The sequence below is a fragment of the Oryctolagus cuniculus genome, chromosome 2, assembly GCF_051225735.1.
Source record: "Oryctolagus cuniculus isolate XC-2025 breed Fujian yellow rabbit chromosome 2, ASM5122573v1, whole genome shotgun sequence".
NCBI classification, from domain to species: domain Eukaryota; kingdom Metazoa; phylum Chordata; class Mammalia; order Lagomorpha; family Leporidae; genus Oryctolagus; species Oryctolagus cuniculus.
This window is the reverse complement of record NC_142868.1, coordinates 162,711,400-162,723,828: the sequence shown is the minus strand read 5'-3', so window position 1 is coordinate 162,723,828 and position 12,429 is coordinate 162,711,400.

The window sequence follows — 12,429 nt, the reverse complement described above, 5'->3', positions numbered from 1 at the left end:
TGTATTTCCAAATCACTTCACTTCCAAAGGGGAAAGAGGAGCAAAAGGGGGACAGAGGCAGTTCTAGTAGTACTTTAGTGATAGGCAATGAGATATGAGCTAGACAGTCATCCCTTTTCAACTTGATTATGCTCAGCCCCAATTTGGAGTGCAAGCATTGAGCCTGTGATAGATCTTACTCCCAAGGTGAAAAGTAACTTTATATCGTCATCCTGTAGAGCTGAGATGTTGAGACGCATTCCCTTGCCAAGAGGACGCTGAAGGAGGTGTCAAGATCGCCTGTCAAAGCAGGGGAGTGGTAACCAGAGCCAGCAAAGACCTGATAAGGATGAGTGAATCACCTCTGCCTGCTGAAGGAGCTAAGGGCAGGGCTCAGACTGGAGCCCGAGATGCACAGGGAGCTGGGAGGGAAGTGCTGGCTGCTAAGGGCAGGCAGGGAGCCCCCAGGAGGATGACGGAGCTCCAGGCACCGAGACTGTCCACAGTCACAGAGGAGTAAGTCCAGGCACACGTGAGAAGGAGAGAACTTGGCTTTTCGGAAGGGGAGTAACAGCTTAGTGTCCATTCAGGGAGCAAAGGTTGGGAGAAGACCATTCAAGACATATATACTTGGCTGGCGCCGCGGCTCACTAAACTAATCCTCCGCCTTGCGGCGCCGGCACACCGGGTTCTAGTCCCGGTCGGGGCGCCGGATTCTGTCCCAGTTGCCCCTCTTCCAGGCCAGCTCTCTGCTGTGGCCAGGGAGTGCAGTGGAGGATGGCCCAAGTACTTGGGTCCTGTACCCCATGGGAGACCAGGATAAGTACCTGGCTTCTGCCATGGGATCAGCGCGGTGCGCTGGCCACAGCGCGCCAGCTGCGGCGGCCATTGAAGGGTGAACCAACGGCAAAGGAAGACCTTTCTCTCTGTCTCTCTCTCTCTCTGTCTCTCTCTCTCTCACTGTCCACTCTGCCTGTAAAAAAAAAAAAAAAAGACATATATACCTAGCAGAGGATTAATATCCAGGTTAATAGATAACTCTTTCAGATAAAAAAAATTACAAGCAATGCAAAGCTTATAAATATACAAAAGATTCAATGGGCACTCCACAAAGAGCAAATCCAAATAGCCATTAAGCAAATGGAAGGACGCTGAATGTCATGAGTCCTGGCAAGATGCAAATGAAAATGTCCCCAAGGGCAGGCGTTTGGCACAGCGTTAAGACAGAATTTCCACTCTGCTTCTGAGGCAGCTTCCTACCAGTGGGCACCCTGGGATAGCTCAAGTTCATGGGTTCCTGCCACCCATGTGGGAGACCAGGATGGCGTTCCAGGCTCCTGGCTTTGGCCTGGCCGAGCTCCGGCTGTTGCAGGCATTCAGGGAACAAACCAACAGTTGGAAAGATTTCTCTCTCTCTCTCTCTCTCTCTCTCTCTCTCTCTCTCCCTCCCTCCCTCTCCTCCCCTCCTCCATCCCTCTGCCTTTAAAAATAATAATAATAATGCCTTACTGAGATACATAGATGGCAGAAGCACTAAAAATAAAAAAGTATGCTGGAGACGACATGGGACAATCAAGACAAGCACACTGTGGATGGTATAGTGTAGTAGAACCACTTCTAAAAGCTATCAGGATCTGCTGGAACCACAAATTCATAACCCCAGACCCAGCAACGGCATTCCTGGTATAGACCCAAGATTGCATTCATCCATCAAAAGGAATCTCTATATATTGGCTTATATATTTCGTGTGTAAATATAAACATTTATTTATATATTTATCAAATTTATTCATTATGTCACCAACCTACAAACAACCCAGACTGTAGTATACTTGTACCAGGGTCTCAAAAAGCTCACAGAAAAAGTGGAATTACAGATTTGGAAATCCATGTATATGAGGGGGGTCTTCCCAAAGTTCATGAGAAATGCATATTATGAAAAAGCTATGCATGTATTTCAATTTTTTTTTGCACCAAGATAAACATGTCTTTCACTACCATGAACTTTTTGGAAGTACTCTTATATAATGGAATATCATATAGCAATGAAAAAGAACTTTTTACACACAGTGTGGATGAATCTTATAACACAGAGTGAAAGGAGGCAAGCATAAAAGAGTTTACACTGTGCGATTTCATTAACATGCAGGACGTGTACAGGCAAAACCAATCTATGGTGATGGAGGCAAGATAGGACTTACTTTTGCTGGGGGTGAGGGGGTGTTGTATTGATTGGGGGGGCACAGGGGCCCGCGGTGCTGACTTATGTTACTGACTTTCTGAAAAGTGATTTGGAAATGTGGTCAAGTAAGAGCAGCCTGCTGTCCTGCAGAGCTGGTCCTCCTAACTGGTTTTATGTTACAAAAATATTTGGCTTGAGCTGTGTGACCATGAAGGAAGCACAGAGGCAAGCCACACCAGCAGAAGATTTCGACAACAGATTTATCTGACAGAAGGCTTGTGTCCAGTGGGACATATGCCAAAGACTGGAAATGCTCTTTTCAAAAGCACGTAACCAAATGGCCAGCAAGTATGCAGAAAGCTGCTCAACATCATTACTGGTAAGGGAAATGCAAACCAAAACCCTGATGCCTGTATGGATACACCCACCAAAACGGCTGCAATTAAAAAGACTGGCAGTTGCAAAGGTGGGCAAGCATCCTGGGTGGTGGACCCCTCCTGCACTGCTGATGGGAACACACAACAGCTTGGCTGTGTCTGTTAATACTCACCACGTCTGTCAGGCTAGGTTCTGGCTAGTCTAGGAACCAAGGTAAATAGGAACGGGATGAGGGGGTGGGCATTTGGCACAGTAGTGAGGATGCTGCTTTGGGACGCCGGCATTCCATACTGGAGTGCCTGGGTTCAAGTCCTCGCTCCACTTCCAGTCCCAGGTTCCTGCTAATGTGCATCCTGGGATGATGTGGGTAAGGGCTCAACTACTTGAATCACAATCACCCTTGGAAGAAATGTGGATTGACTTCCCGGCTCATGGCTTCAAGTTGGTCCAGTCCCAACTATTGTGGGCATCTTGGGAGTCAGCCAGCAGATAAAAGACCTCTCTCTCTCTCTCCCTCTCCCTCTCTCTCTCTCTCTCTCTGCCTTTCAAATAAGTAAAAATAAAATAAATTTAAAAATTAAAAAAAAATTAGGAATGTGGAGAAGAACCAGGGATCTTATCCCACGAACTCTTCCAGGTTTAGGAAACTCAATTGCGGCTGTTTGGGATTTTCCTTAGGTTTCTAGTAAAGTTCTTTTTTAAAAAATTTATTTATTTGAAAGGCAGTTATAGAGAGGCAGATGGAGAGAAGGAGAGAGAGGTCGTCCATCCACTGATTCACTCCCCAAATGGCTGCAACAGCCAGAGTTGGGCCAATCTGAAGCCAGGAGCCTGGAGCTTCTTCTGGGTCTCCCACACAGGTGCAGAGGCCCAAGCACTTGGGCCATCTTCTACTGCTTTCCCAGGCCATAGCAGAGAGCTGGATTGGAAGTGGAGCAGCCAGGACTTGAATTGGTGCCCATATGGGATGCTGGCACTGCAGGCAGAGGCGTTACCTACTACGCCATAGTGCGGCCCCTCTAGCAAAGTTCTTGTGCGAGATCCCAGCAATATCTTGGTTTAAAGACAAAAGGGAAGAGATCTGTTGTATATCACGGTGACCATAGTTAATAGATATTGGCTTCAATAAGGTTAGAAGATAACCTTATTCTGTTGCAAAAATGGTTGAAATCCATATATATGAGGAGTCTTCAAAAAGTTCATGGAAAAATGTGTATAATGAAAAACTATGCATGATTTCAAAATTTCTTTGCACCAAAATATGTATCTTTTAATTCCACTTCTGTGAGCTTTTGGAAATACCCCTGTATTATATACTAGAAAATTACTAAGACAGTAGATTTTGTGTTCTTGCTACACAAAAAGGTCATGCATATGTTAAGTAGCCATTCCACAATGTATATATACACCAAAACATGTCATACAGAATAAACAGACAGCTTTTACTTGTCAATTAAACATTTATTGGTGAGACAGGAGGGGGAGTTGATAGATGTAGTTTGGAATTTTAAGGAAGGAGAGCGAGCAGGTCCACTGGTGAAGTGGCCAGGCCACCACGCTGGGAGTCCGGGCATGAGTGAGTCAGGATGGCTAAAGGGTTCTCACGGGGCCCCAAGTGGTGAGACTGAGAGAGCCACTCACCTCTCCCCACCGCTGTCCCTTAGAACTCAGCTGCCCGCGGTGGCGTGCAGGACACGCTGCTGCCGAGTCGGCGTTTCTGCAGCCCTCGCTTCTGTGCAGGAGCCGGTGCCGCGGGAACTGACACGTGAGCCCAGCAGGAACGTGCAGAATCCAGCTCGGGCGGTGGGGAAGAGGAACAAAGTGCCTGCAGAAGCGAAGCAGCCCAGACCCGAGGGCAGACGGAGGCCTGGCCTGCAGCTCTCCTCCCTGGGCCCATCCTCCGGCCACACATCCACGCTTCCCATGGAAATCGGTGCCCACCGGGATGGGCTCCAGGGTGACTCATAACAAACAGCCAGCAGCCAAAGAATGGCTGGGGATTTCACATCTGTTCTGCGGCCCCTAATTAAAACTCCTTTTCCCCCAAACACTGAGGATGGGAGTTCCAAGTGCTGGCCTTAGTCTGTCACCGTCAGGGAATTTTCCCGTGGTTCGAGAATTTTCTCAGGAGGTAGAACCAATGAAACAGCTGCCCCAGATTTCCCAGGTCCTGTGTTGAACTTCCATGTTTTCATTGTCTCATGGCTGCTCCGTCCTGGAACAAAATCTGCAAAATCTCTCTTGCAAAAAAAAAAAAAAGATTTTTATAAAAAGATACTGATAAACCGGGACCCTATTTTCATGTCCTGTTGTGTTCATTTGGCTTTGAGATTTGGGAGACTGCCTTTGCAACCTCACATTCATTGCTGTCATCATCCACTGTGTGTGGGAATCTGTCATAGGCAGGATGTGCACAGACGCATGAAAGGTACCCATGGAGTGACCATGGTCTCGGCGCTAAATCCCCAAACACCGTTCATCCATTCAGAGACTACTCATGAAGCCCTGCCACGTGCCCAGCGCCATGTAGCAGCTGGCAACACACTGAGTGTACCAGGCCAGAAACAGTCTGTGCCCCTGGAGGGCCCACAGTCCAGAGAGGGAGGAAGATGTAATTTTCAAAAACCACTCCATTCTGCACATTTCCCCCCTTCCCCCTGAAGGAAGACGCTTGGCGACCTCAGGATTGGCAGAGGTCCACCGTGGGACACGAGCTCCCTGCACCCAGAGATGGAAACAGAGGGGCAGAGGGAGAAAGAAGCAGACAGGCCGAGGCAGTTGTGGATGGTGGGTCTACCATGCGTATTAAGGGACTTGGGGGTGTTGGGTGGAGGGCAGCTGTGACACCCTCCAAACCAAAAGACATGATCCTGGGGGAAGACCTGGTTGTGAGAGGCCTGCACCCCCCACGTGGTTGAGAATCCCCACTGACTTGGGAGAGCAGGCAGCATCTGGGGTGTGGGGTGGGGGCTTGGGGCAGGCAGAGCCCCCGGCTGAAGGCAAGAACAACATCATTCCAGGCGTCTTGCACCCTGACTCAGTCCCTACAAAGAGGAAGGCAGGCCAGGAGATGAGCTGAGGTGGCTCCTCACCTATGAAGAGGAGAGGTGATGTATTTGCAGCAGCTGTCAAACTTAGAAACGCCTTCACATACATGATTGCATGTGTTTCTCTTAACGGCCTCTGAAGTAGGCAAGGCTGCCCACTTCACAGATGAGTGCATTGAGGCTTCTTTTCACAGGCTACAGAACTTGCCCCATACCTGCAAGTGGCAGAGGGGGACTGGAACCCGTTTCCTCTGACTGTGAGCCCTGCGTTCTTTCCACAGGCATAAGTAAGTTTCCAGAGCCGAAAGCACGGATGAGCTCCCCCGCCGAGGAGCCCAAGAGCTCCCAAGGTGGAGGTCTGCTTCTGAACTTGGCAAATAGCAAGACTGTGCCGGGAAGGAATTCTGTGTTTGGCGGGACGCTTCCCAGGAGGACTTGTCTCGGTGTGAAGAGAAAACAGATGTGGGGGACAGGTTCTCAGCCTCCTACACAGTCCACACAGCTCTCTTCCTCAGACAGAACAAGGCTGGGCCAGGGCCCTGCACACAGAAGAGACAGCCGTCTCCACCGTGTGCTTCTAGATCAGCAAGCTCTGCACGGGCCAGACAGTAAACGTGCTCTTCGGGCCACAGGTCACCTCCGTTACAGCTGCTGAACCGGCCCCAGACAACATGTACAGGGATGGGCACAGCCGTGCTGCAGTCAAGTGTATGGACACGGAGCTGCCTGTTTCATTCGCGTGTCACTCAACACTGTTCCGTCGATTTCTTTCAGCTTCTAGAGAGTGTAAGCATCATTCCTAGCTTGTGGCCTATACAGAGCAGGTTGGGCCGCTGGGTAGTAGAGTGCTAATCTCTACTCTAAAAGACCAACGAAGACTCTCAGCCTCAAATACTGCCCCTGCAGCTGGCGCTGTGGTGTAGTGGGTTAAGCCACCTTGGCTTGTGGCACAAACATCCTATGTGGGTTCTGCTTTGTATCCTGGCCGCTCCTCTTCTGATCCAGCTCTCTGCTGTGGCCTGGGAAAGCAGTAGAAGATGGCCCAAGTGGTTGGTCCCCTGCACCCATGTGGGAGACCCAGAAGAAGTTCCTGGCTCCTGAGTTCAGAACAGCCCAGCTCTGGCTGTTGTGGCCAATTGGGAAGTGAACCAGCTGGTGGAAGACCTTTCTTTCTGTCTCTCCCTCTCTATGTCTGTCACTCTCTCTCACACATAAATAATAAAAAATCTTGAAAAAAAAATGCTGTCCCCACAGATAGCTGGAATTCTAGCATTAGTGCTTCATTCCTTTGGGTTGAACAATCCTTCTCCAGCTTTCTTTGTACAAAGGAGACATCCCGGGTGGAGAAACGTTAAATTCCTAACATCTTCATTTTAAAAAATCCATTAGGTGAGTTAGAATGTAAGTGCCATGAGGACAAGGCTTTTTTTGTTTGCTTGTTTGTTTTGTTCACTGTTAAGTCCAGCCAGTATTGCCAAGGACAGTGAACATGGTTGTAAGCATGCTCTCTCAATGCTGATGGAAGGGGTGAGTGAACTTTCCTCCCGAACCTGCAAGGTAGGAGCCATCAGAACGTTGGTACCTGGAGTGGCAGCGCCAAGGCCCAGTGGACTCCCTGGGTCCATTTCATCGAGGTGGTGCAGTCCCTGATAAGGAAAATGTTAGGCCTTTTCAAGATCTGGCAAGTTCCTGAGCCACGAATCTGCAGTGTCAAGGTCAAAGGGCCTTTTGGGAGATGGGGCAAATGGGATGTGAAATCCACTCCCTGAGCTGGGAAGTGTCAGGGAAGGGAAGGCTAACACAGGGCAGAGAACAAAGACCCTGGTGCCCAGACCTGGGCACCACCTGTCCTGGGTCCAATGCACCGTAAAATGCTGTGGTGGGGCAGCTTGTTATCAAAGACAGCCAGGGCCCCTCACTGCGAATGTCCTGACAAACATCCACCGGGACACCTACTGGGCGGAAAAGTCTGTGATGATGAACTGGCTCAGCACAGGGGCTTCGGCTGGATGTCTCCTGCTGAGCTTCCCTTGTGCAGAACGAGGTTCACAACCAGCCATTGCCTTGCCCCTAGTTAGGTGACCATCATCCCCCGTATGGACCTGGAGATCTGACTTGGCAATTCCAAAGTAGACAGAAATGGACCAGATCAGCACTTCATCCCTGGTTAGATATGGCAAGCTGGGGCCCCCTGAGATCTTCCAGATGTTGGTACAAGGGTAAGGTCCCCACACACCTGGTCCCAGAGCCCCAGGATGGGGAGGAACTCTTAGGACAGAATGAGTGCTCCATTTGACCTTGGGTCTGTACCTGTGACACAATTCAGCATTTGGAGCCAGCACAAGAATGACACAACTACAGAGAAGGCTTACGATGGGTTATGGACACGCGCTGATCTCTTCCTAATGCACCCATAGCAGTTCAGCTAGCAGCTAATAGTCCACTCACTGGACCTGTAATCAAATCTGGACTTATTCTTACTAGCTTTGTTCTTTATTTATTTATTTCAGATTTTATTTATTTATTTGAGAGGCAGAGTTACAGACAGTGAGAGGAAGAGACAGAGAGAAAGATCCTCCTTCTGGTTCACTCCCCAAATAGCCACAATGGCCAGAGCTGCGCCGATCCGAAGCCAGGAGCCAGGAGCTTTTTCCCGGTCTCCCATGTGGGTGCAGGGGCCCAAGCACTTGGGCCATCTTCCACTGCTTTCCCAGGCCATAGCAGAGAACTGGATTGGAAGAGGAGCAAGCGGGACTAGAACCAGTGACCATATGGGATGCTGGCATCGCAGGTGGAGGATTAACCTACTGTGCCATGCACCGGCCCCACTAGCTTCTTTCAAAAATGATTTCTTCCTTTCTTTCCTTCCTTCCTAAGTCAGAGTGACAGACAGACAGACACACACACACACACACACAGAGAACTCTTCCATTCACAAGCTCACTCCCCAAATGGCCTCAACAGCTGGATTTGGGTTGGGCCATGCTGAATCCAGGAGCCAGGAACTCAATCCTGGACTCCCACATGGGTGGCAGGGGCCCAAGTACTTGAGCCATCTTCTGCTACATTTCCAGGGGCATTAGCAGGAAGCTGGATCAGAAACAGAGCACCTGGAACTCAAACCGGAGCTCATACCAGATGCTGGCATTGCAAACAGCAGCATAATGCACAATGCAAGCCTCCTAGCTAGCTTTCTGTTACTGTACCTGTCTGTGGCTTGTTTCATCAGCAGTCCAATGGAGCAATGTACCCCTCACTGGCTCGTGGTGAGCGCTGGCTGAAATGAAATGTGTCATGCAGCTAGCATGGCGCCTGGCACGGAGCAAGTATGGGATAAATAGTATTTGGCGTAGTTGTTTTTTAACTGCAATTTGTACAACCATTTCCACGTGCTCTTCCTTAGCAGGGCTTCCAGTCCCCATTGCCCCGCCCCCATGAAGACAGGCAGTCCACCTATGTCACCTGAGTTCAGAGCACCTGACCCCCAGGAGAGAGTGAGCAGCAGGGCTCCAGTTGGGTGTGGCCCAAAGCCACAGGACATTCCCGGGACGTCATGTGAACATTTGGACATTCTTGCCAATTTTGCATTTCGTGCCACAGGATGTTTGAATGCATGTGAAGTCTTGGGAAATCCATTCTCCCAGAATCAACATAAACACCTATCCCTGCTGGAGAATTTCAGACTCATTCCCCCCCGCCTGTGGCAGGTCCCAGGTTATACGAGGGTGATTTCAAGTTAGACCGTCAGGGTGACTCCCTGGAGATGGCCAGGCCTGTGCTAACCCCACAGGGCGTGCAAACGCGGAAAGAAGGAAGAAACGCCGAGAGCTAAGGTCTGGAAGTGGGGAACACAAACGAAACCCAAACGACCACGAGGACACTTTGTTGCAGGAACTGGGGTTCCTTCTCACCTCTGTGCATCTTTCTAGAAAAACCCGATCCCCAGGAGCCTGTCCATTTGCTGTCCTGAGACCCTCAGTCACCTTTAGCAGCCCTAATCTCCTCCCATCCTCCCCACCACTCCCTACACAGTTTCCATCTGGACAGGAGCCCCCGTGTAAGCCAGGCTGGCGCCAGGCCTTGCTCACATGCCTCCCTCAGGACTCACGGTCATTAGGAAAGTCTCATAAGCAGCACTCAGGCCCCAAAGCGTCCAGGCTTCCCTGCGCCTCTCAGTGGGCAGCCTTCAGGGCCAGGCCCCCCCAGGCCAGGCCAGGGACCTTCTTGTTGTGGGAACTACCCTGGCTTCGCTCCCTCTCCCCTTTCCTTCCTCTGTGAAACGGCCTTCCTGGAAGTCGTAACAGAGGCTCCAGGCCGAGGGGAGCCCCTGCAGAAAGCGTGAGCCACCTCCGCGAGCACGGCTAAGCGGCTTATGCACCAGGCCACCCCACTTTTCCCTTCCCACGTTAGCATCTTCCTCCACCCAGGATGCAAAGCAAGGCGTGCTCAGCTGGGAGCTCGAACAGTGCCCTCCTCCCACTGGCACCCTGGCCAGCACGGAGGGGGCTGCTGCAGGAGCCCCTGGCAGGGGACGGGACCCCAGGGACCCACTGTGTCCTCAGAGTTACTCTTGCTGTTCGTGCTGCATCTTGAAATGACAGCTGTGCCTCTGGGGCATGGCTGCAAGGGAGTTCGGGAAAGTGCACACGTGTTTCTGCGTATTCCTTCCAAAGCAGGGAGGCTGCCCTGCCTCGGGGCCATTACACTTGGGGGAAGATTCACCGGTCTCCAGCCAGCAAGCTTTGCTGTCTAGCCACCAGCATGCAGCAGAGAACAGGGCACTGATGCTCCGGCACCATACGAGGAAGTAGGCAGGAAGACGAAAGGTGGAGAACAGGCTAAGGCTTCCATCAGTTTCCACAGTCTAGCTCTCCATCTGTCAAATGGGGATAAAGTTACCCAAATCAAGGTGCACCGTGAAACCACTGGCAAAGGGCAATACTCAGCACACCTCCCAGTCATAATCCCTTCCTTCTGCTTGCCTGTGAATGTTCATCCAATTCAGGATGGGAAAAGTGAAGCGGCTCCTTTGAAAGCTGTGTTAACTAACACCAGGATTCTCCATCCCTGTGGAGAGTGCACACCTCACAGCAGCTCTGATCCCACTGAATTTCCAAAACTAAACTGAGTCTGTTCAATATCTGTGTAGCTTTTTTTTTTAAAGACAAATGTTTATTTATTTATTTAAACAATTTGAAAGGCAGAGAGAGAGAGAGAGAAAGAGAGAGAGGATCTTCCTGAAATGCCTGCATAGCCAGGGCTGGATCAAGCTGAAGCCAGGACCCCAGAACTCAACCCAGGTCTCCCACAAGGGTGGCAGGGATCCAAGCACACGAGCCATCACCTGCAGCTTCCCCAAGTGTGCATTAGCAGGAAGCTGGAATCAGAGGCAGAGCCAGGATTCCATCCCAGGCACTCTCCTAGAGGATGCGGGCATCCTAAGTGGTGAAAAATGCTGTGCCATTCGCCCACCCCAATATCTGTGCACCTGTGGTAACTGTATTCCACATCCGGAATCAGTCAAAGAGCAGTGAGGTTTAGCTAGACTGGGTTTGTTTTGCAGCTTTAATGAGAGGGCAAGAACTGCCCAGTTGTGTGGAACCCACCCTCTTTCTTAGCAGGGTGGTCTTTATTTAAGTAGCACCTTCTTTCCAGGAAGCTCGTAAATCAACAGAGGGTGTCCTCAAGGTAGATGGGTAATGACGTGAAGAGGGTGAGTCACCCACCCGGGTCACACCGCACGCACGGGGAGGCGGAGGCACGGCAGCAGGCAGTTCTCCAGCTTCCAGTTCACAATTCTCTCGGGCAGAGGGGTGTGGTTTTACTTAAAATCTCAGCCCCTGACAAGGACACCCAAGTCTTGCAAATGCAGCTCCCACATACCCAGAGAAGACCTTCCGGCTGTAGACTGTCTCCCTGGCTGGCAGGGAGGGGCCGCCATGCCTCGGGGCCATTCTTTCCGCTGCTCCCCGCAGCTGCAGTGCCATCCACGGCCAGAGCCATCTCACTGCTACTTTTGGGGTTTTTCTTTCTGCTTCCAGCCTGCCAAGAAAGGCTGAGCAAGTGCAAGGCCGTGCAGCCGGGCTCCGTCTGCAGTTGGATTCCCAGCGCTGCTCCATGCCCGTTCCTCAATCCTGCTCCGCTCTCCATGCCTGCCCGCCTCCCGTGTGCAGGCCACCCCACTCTCCCATCCCTCACTCTCTGCACACGGTCTCACTGCTTCCTCTCCCGACAGGCTGTCAGCACTCTCCCCGGTCTGTGCCATCACCTGGCTTCCTGCAGCTTTCCAAGGCCAGCCCCTTTCTGCTTCTCCAGGATCCTGCTCCCTCAGAGGGCCCTCTCTGGTGCCTTTTTCTTTTCTCTCTTTTTTTTTTTTTTCAATTTGACAGGTAGAGTTATAGACAGTGAGAGAGAGAGAGCGACAGAGAGAAAGGTCTTCCTTCCATTGGTTCACTTCCCAAATGGCCTCTATGACCAGCACTGCACCAATCCGAAGCCAGGAGCCAGGTGCTTCTTCCTGGTCTCCCATGCAGGTGCAGGGCCCAGGCACTTGGGCCATCCTCCACTGCCCTCCCAGGCCACAGCAGAGAACTGGACTGGAAGAGGAGCAACCGGGACTAGAACCCAACGCCCATATGGGATGCTGGCACTGCAGGCGGAGGATTAACCAAGTGAGCCACGGCGCCGGCCCCTCTGGTGCCTTTTTCATTTCTCCCTCCTTGCTGATTCCTCCACCCAGGAAAACTCTCCTTGCATCAGCACTGTGAGTGCCCCCTCTTGCTGCCTCAACTTCTCACGCCCGACCCAACTCCCCTTTCCCTTGGGCTGTCTTCCCGGGGATGG